This window comes from Lytechinus pictus, chromosome 10 (assembly GCF_037042905.1).
Source record: "Lytechinus pictus isolate F3 Inbred chromosome 10, Lp3.0, whole genome shotgun sequence".
Lineage (NCBI taxonomy): Eukaryota > Metazoa > Echinodermata > Echinoidea > Temnopleuroida > Toxopneustidae > Lytechinus > Lytechinus pictus.
In genome coordinates, this window is record NC_087254.1 from 16,032,154 (window position 1) to 16,039,340 (window position 7,187).

Genomic DNA, 7,187 nt, shown 5'->3' on the forward strand with positions numbered 1-7,187 from the left:
GAAAATGGAAGTCTTTGGTGGAATACCATACAGATGGAAATGTTTTGGAAGATGACAGGTATGCTCCTATTATCGGAATGATTGGTGAAGTTGTCAGTCAGTGGATTTGACTGATGAATCGAATGATTGGGTGAAAATTTGATTGATTGATTGATTGATGGATGGATGGATGGATGGATGGATGGATGGATGGATGGATGGATGGATTGGTTGGTTGGTTGGTTGGTTGGTTGGTTGGTTGGTTGGTTGGTTGGTTGGTTGGTTGGTTGGTTGGTTGGATGGATGGATGGATGGTTGGTTGGTTGGTTGGTTGGTTGGTTGGTTGGTTGGTTGGTTGGTTGGTTGGTTGGTTGGTTGGTTGGTTGGTTGGTTGGTTGGTTGGTTGGTTGGTTGGTTGGTTGGTTGGTTGATTGATTGATTGATCGCTTTGATGATTGATTGATTGATCATTGATTGATCGGTTGAACGATTGCCTGGCTGAGTGGATAATCAATTGATAGATTGATCCAATTGTTCTCATAAATTGGTTAAAGTCCCTATTTCACAGAAAGAAGATCCCTGAAAGACCAAATTGAAGACCGAAAATTGGCACGAACTTCTTTCAGCAGTCCCCAAGATCACTGAAATTTGCGGTCTCTCTGTGGCTCCGAAAACCCCAGAAGGAACTCTTTACGACTGACTGATACTTCTTGCCTTTCTGAACTCAGACTTACAGTAACGTTTCAATGGTCTTTCGGAGATCTTGTCTATAACAAATGACATTTCAGCAATCTTCCCATGAACTTTCATTGGTATTTCAATGACCTTTTAAGGATCTCTCATGAGTCTTTCAGTGATCCTGGAAAGAACTTGAGGGATTTGTCGAAAGATTACGGAAAGACTAAACAAGACCTTTGACAGTTTATTGCGAGACCGCTGAAAGAATAATTTGAAAGTTTTGGAGCCAATATGAGTTTGATTCAGAGTCGAATAATTATGAATTCGGAGACCATTGGAAGTCCATTGAAAGATCAAAACGGGTTTCTTTTTTTTTTCAAGGATCTTACAGCGGCCTTTCTATTGTGGAATAGGGGTTCAACTTAAAGTTTTCCCAATTGCAACAGGGACGGATTCTAGAACATTGCAAATCTATTGAAAATGCCTGTCAAATCGCAATGAACAACATAGAGGCCTTTGTCGAAATTGGTGAACCGGAACAGCAGATCGTCCTAAGATTCGGAGCTGACGAAAAATTGCAAATATGTCATTTTTCCAGAGTCTAGGACGACACTGCTGTTTTGATTCACCGAATTTCTATATAGGCTGCTTTGTCATAAAGGGTTTTTGACAATAGATTATCATCGTTCCAGAAAGCGTCTGCGTAGTGTTACCCAAACTCCCTATTGCATGTGGTAAATTATTTTCTGTTGCAGGAAGATGTGTTTGACTGTTGAATAAATAGCTTGCTCGTTAGGCTAATTGTTTAATGAATCAACAGTTCTGTGATTGATTGGTTCAAAGGATAATTATTCTCAAATTTTGTGATTTTTCGAGTAGTAAATTTTGAGAGAGAAAACTAATCAATCACAAATATTTCAAATCGTAAAGACGGTTAAAGAAATGCGTCTAAAACACAATTGAAGGTGTGGGTGAGGGACTCTTGTGCATTGAGATAAAGGGGGTGATAATTGAGGAATTGAGGGAAGCAGGAGGGAGAAACAGATAGAGAGAGGGAGAAAGAAAGGCGGACATTCATGTACGTTGTATTTTTTTTTGTAAAAAAGCTGTTCACATGGGGTGTGCTATGGGGAAGAAGGGTTGCTGCATGGGAGTGTATATTTGATCTCGCCCTTCTCGTAAATCATGCTTACACTAAATAAGTTAGTATTAGCATGGATTGCAAGAGGGACGAGATCTAATAAAAGCGCACATCCACCTAAATGCGTTTTTTCTTTATTAAAAAACGAACTCAAACAGGATCCAGCCCATTGCCCTCAAGGCCTTCTGAAGTGGGATGCAGAAGTAAACGGTTCTAGAACAATTACCCCCCGGACAATTACCCTCCCCCCGACAATTACTCCCCGGACAATTACCCCCTGGACAACTACCCCCCCCCCGGACGATTACCCCCCCCCCCCCTCGGACAATTACCCCCAGACAATCATCCCTGGACAATTAACCCCGAGGACAATTACCACCGGGAACAATTACCCCCCCCCCCCCCACCGAGGACAATAACCCCCTAGACAAAGGGAGTACACAGAGTCATACGTCGGCCGTACGTTTGGCGTAAGAAGTATTCGAGGCATTCTCGAGTATCTTTGAATCAAACGAACGCCGTAAGAAAGCTGTAAAAGTGAGCTCCATCTGCAAATCTTTACGAAACCCAGAATTCGATCATAATTTGTATGTCATCGTAGCATAAGATCATTCGTTTTGGCAATCTTCGCAGTGGCGTAGTATACGGGGGGGGGCCAGCTAGGGGCACGTGCCCCTCCCTGAGATTTGGTTTGCCCCCCCCCCCTGAAAAAATTGACAGAGCAAAAAAAAGGGGGGAGAAAGAAAGAAAGAAAGAAAGAAAAGAAGGGGACAGATAGAACAAAAAAGAAGAGGAAAATGAGAGGAGGAAGAGGAGTGAATATTATAAGGTGAAGGGAACACTTTCTTTTTATGTCACTATATAAAATTTTCGCTCACGCTTCCCGCTCGCATTGCCTTTACGATGAGATTCATGTCTTGCTCAATATAGGATGATATAGAGCTTAAAATATCAAGTTTTGAAGTCAATATACAAAACACATTTCATATCGGATATCGAGCTTTCATTATTTTTTAATTTACAAATTGATTTTTTTCAAGTGCTCTGTAAAATGTCCGTTTTATGATCTAAATATTAATATTTTCAGCTCACGCTGCTCGGTCGCATTATTTGATTTGCATAGGCCTACTTCTTTATAACTTCTTACAAACCGTCCTTAAAATGCACCTTATCATGATTGCCAATTTGTATGGAAAAAACACTGTATTTGATTATGTCATATTGTTTATAATTTAGTAATTTTGGTACTTAATTTCCTTCTCTAATGTTTAATTGCTTTCACCCAAGAATAATACACACAAAAACACCTTGTAATTTTACCATTTAGGGCCTAAATGGTAAAATTACAAGGTGTTCTTGTGTGTATTATCTTTGCATAAAGTTTTTTAGCTTACTGTATTAAGTTATAAAGCCACATCTTAATCTGGAATGTGCACCAATTGTTTTATAATTCTTAGCTTCTTGTTAGTTGAATTGTTTTAAAATAACAGGTTTATAGGTCCTATACTTGACAGTGTTAGTGTTGATAGTTGCGTTATCGACTTTCAATATCTCTACCTATGAAGGTGTATTTTTTTCCTTTTATCTATTTGCCTAATTTCTTTCCTGAAATTAAACTAAAAATAAATTTTAAAAAATCAGATCAGTTGGAATCAGAGATATTCAGCATTTGTGTTCTATGAAAACTTAGTATGAGGGCCAGATTACACATATGCATAGCCAAACGGGAGGCTTTGGGTGCAATCCCCCCCCCCCCCCCATTTTTCATGATGCAGAAGGCGCCACTAAACAAAAAAGGAAGAAAAAGGAGGAAAAGGAAGAAAAAAGGAAAAAGCAAGGAAAAAAGAAGAAAGTGAGAGAACATGAGAAAGAGCAATATAAAAGAAAAAGAAAAAGTTATTAACGTAAGATAAAGTAGAAAATATTTCGAAAACCTGTGCCACCGACCAAAACTTACAATGGGTCCCGCTTAATTCTAACATTGATGCCGGAGAGAAGGGGGGGGGTCTCTGGGGGTAATTGTCCGGGGGGTAATTGTCCTCAGGGGGTAATTGTCCGGGGGTAATTGTCCTTAGGGGGTAATTGTCCGGGGGGTAATTGTCCGGGGGTAATTGTCTCCGGGGGAAGTTGTCCGGGGGGTAGTTGTCCTGATCCCGAAGTAAACACCACATTAAAATGAATTACACATAGGCAGCTGCGTGACTTCAATAATAAGAGCTTTTATTATGAAATAATAGTATGTGAAAAGTTACACACATACACAACCAGTGCGTTTATTTTCATCATCTAGAAGCCGCACTTAGTTTGGGAGAAGAAGAAAAAAAGGAAGATTGTATAAATGACAGGAGCATTCTATAACAGGACATTTCTACAATTTAACAGAACACGTAAGTCTATTATTTTAAAAAGGGGACGGTTTTGATACAGGAAATGTGTAAGGCTTCATGTACCAAATACCAATTTTCTGTAATTTTAGACAATGCATGTACAATTACACAGTTCAGTTAGATTACATGTGTTATCGAGACTCTGCTGCATATATTCATTGATTTGTGTATTTTTTTTTAATCTAACATTCTAACCGTTAGCTAGCTGTATTTCAATCTTCAGTATCAAATTGGCCCAGCTCAGACGAGTAGGCCCTTCAAACGTATTGAAATGCAAACGAAAATGTGATAATGTCACGCACTCTCTATTTTTGTATTTTATTGTATGAAATGTCAATGGACTGAGAGTGTACATCATATTAGATAAATCATAATGATTTTAAAACTTCCCGAAGGGATGGAACCACGTTTTACGTTAAGTTGGAAGAAAGATTGTGAATATTTGATATTTCATAGAAAATGTTATGATGGAATACAAAGTCATTAGTTGGTTGCCTATCAGCATAGCGTCCTGATGTGCATATCCCCATTTTATTGAAATATATATACATATATATATATATATATACATATATATATATATATATATATATATATATATATTTGAGACTGACATAATTGTCTTATTTTGCATCCAATCTCAATGATTTTCACAATAGGCTTGTTTGAGTTTTCTAATTGTATTCAAACTATTTTCTTTGGGGTAACTTAACCTTTATGTTATCTTTTCCAAACAAAAAATATCTCGTTTGAATCTATTTTCACAATAGGCTTGTTTAAGTTTTCTAATTTTATTCAAACTATTTTTTTGGGGGTAACTTAACCTTTATATAATCTTTTATAAACAAAAATATCTCGTTTGAATCACTCTGAAAGAAACGATAAGGACTGATTACATATTTTCACGCGGAGTGTTTTACATTGTTGTAAATATATCAAAATATGTGTTTTCAATCTATGTGATAAGTAGGCGGATACGGGGCCGAAGCTACCAGGGAGAAGACCCGGGAGAAGAAAGAAGGGGGGCTGAGAAAACGAAGGGAATGGGAAAGAAAAGTAGGGAAATGGAGGTATAAAGGGAGAGAAATATTGATACATACCTTGCGCTTCGTTCTGGCAGTATGATTACTGATTAGTTAGAGACGCATCATGTTATTAAGAACAAATGTGCTAAGAATTTCCTGTTTCCATGCCTTAAGTTAAAAAAATCATCTCGAGCTTCTTGTTTATTGAGCTACGTATTCTGTTGATTCTACAAATAATCCTTAATAAGGGCAAGTTCAATAACCTAAAAATTTGATGTGCACAAAAAGAGATATTAAACTCAAATAAGCTTAAAAAGCTAAAGATTTCATCAAAATTTGTTGTCAAATAAGAAAGCTTTGACATCTCAAAGTTTCACTTATAACAAAACACATACATTCTGACCGGTATGCAAATAAAGGAACTAATGACGTCAGACAGTTGTATTTTATTAGGTGAAATATTCTTTTTATATTTTCTCCTCTTTATAATTTGAACCAAAGTCGATTCCTCCTCGAACTTATGGAATTGACATTGTTCGTATTACCGCCTGTGCGGCTCCTGTGGTTTCCGGGAGTCTTGTTATTGTCGAATTCGCCATAATGATTTATTGTATACATCTATTTAACCAATTAATGCATGTGAGTGAAACCACTCTCGTTTGCATAGCATGTGTTATGCATATATATATACTTTTTTGTTGAAAAATAAGCGTAATCTTAATATGCCATTACTTTCTTATTAATCGGATTTTTGTTATTTTTTTAAAGTGTTATGGGAGTTTAATTTATCATTTTTTACATTGATGAACCTTTATTAGACTTGTACATATATATATATATATATATAGGCTATATATATATATATATATATATATATATATATATATATATATATATATATATATATATATACAGTGCGTATCGAAAAAAGGTTTACACTTAGAAAAAATCCTGTAAAATTATACATTTGATGATTTTCTTTTACATTTTTTAACTTGTTTCCCAGCCCAAAACACGAAGAGTGCATTGCGCGCGCGCCCCACCCCACTCCCCCACACACCGAGGCCATCGTGACGATATTTGCTTTACATTGAACTGTGATTTACATGAAATTCCTTAGGCTTGATTTTCAATTTGTTAATCATTGTCAAGCTTGGAAAAAGTGTGAAGAAACAAATATGAAATGAAAAATGAAATGTAAACCCACTTTAAATGATAAAAACTTAGTGAAAAAATGCTGGAGATGGATATAACTTTTGTTCAGATTCAGTTGTGTCCTCAGATCCAGCTGGCACAAAAAGTGTAAAGCTAATTGTGCTTACGAAGTGTTGAAATTTCAATTTGGGTGGCCAAAATGTTTATAAAATGCTTGAATGTATCTGTTTTATTTCAACTGACTAAAAGTGCAAGGGAAATGTATGAGAAATGTTTCGCAGGGTAAGTTTGATTTCGCCCTTTCCCCTTGACACAGCGTGAAAACGAGTATTTCTGCGCAAACAGATTTCCGCGATCGAGCTTTACAAAAATGGACAGTGCTCACTCAAGTGTAACATTCTGTCAAAACTTTTACTTTCATTGGATAGATGAGACCCAAACCCAAAATTATATGTGAAAAAATAACCCACATGTTGTATATTTTTTAATTCCCAGGGCTTTTTCAAAGTGTAAACTTTTTTGATACGCGCTGTATCCCGCGCTGTATATACCGGTGTGTCTTGTTATTTCAATTTAATTCAACTCCTGTAGTTTAAATTTTATTAAATTGCAATTTAAATACAATATACATAGAAACGTTTCCTCAACTGAGCAGAAATACATATACGTTGACACAATTATCCAATAATTTAACCAAGTTTGACAATTTTCTCTATTTTATTAGATTTCATCAACTGGGTTTGGTTGGATATGCAAACACTTTCGTAATTCCTACACAGCCAAAACTGTGGTGTTAACCGGTGTACATATATAGGACCACAC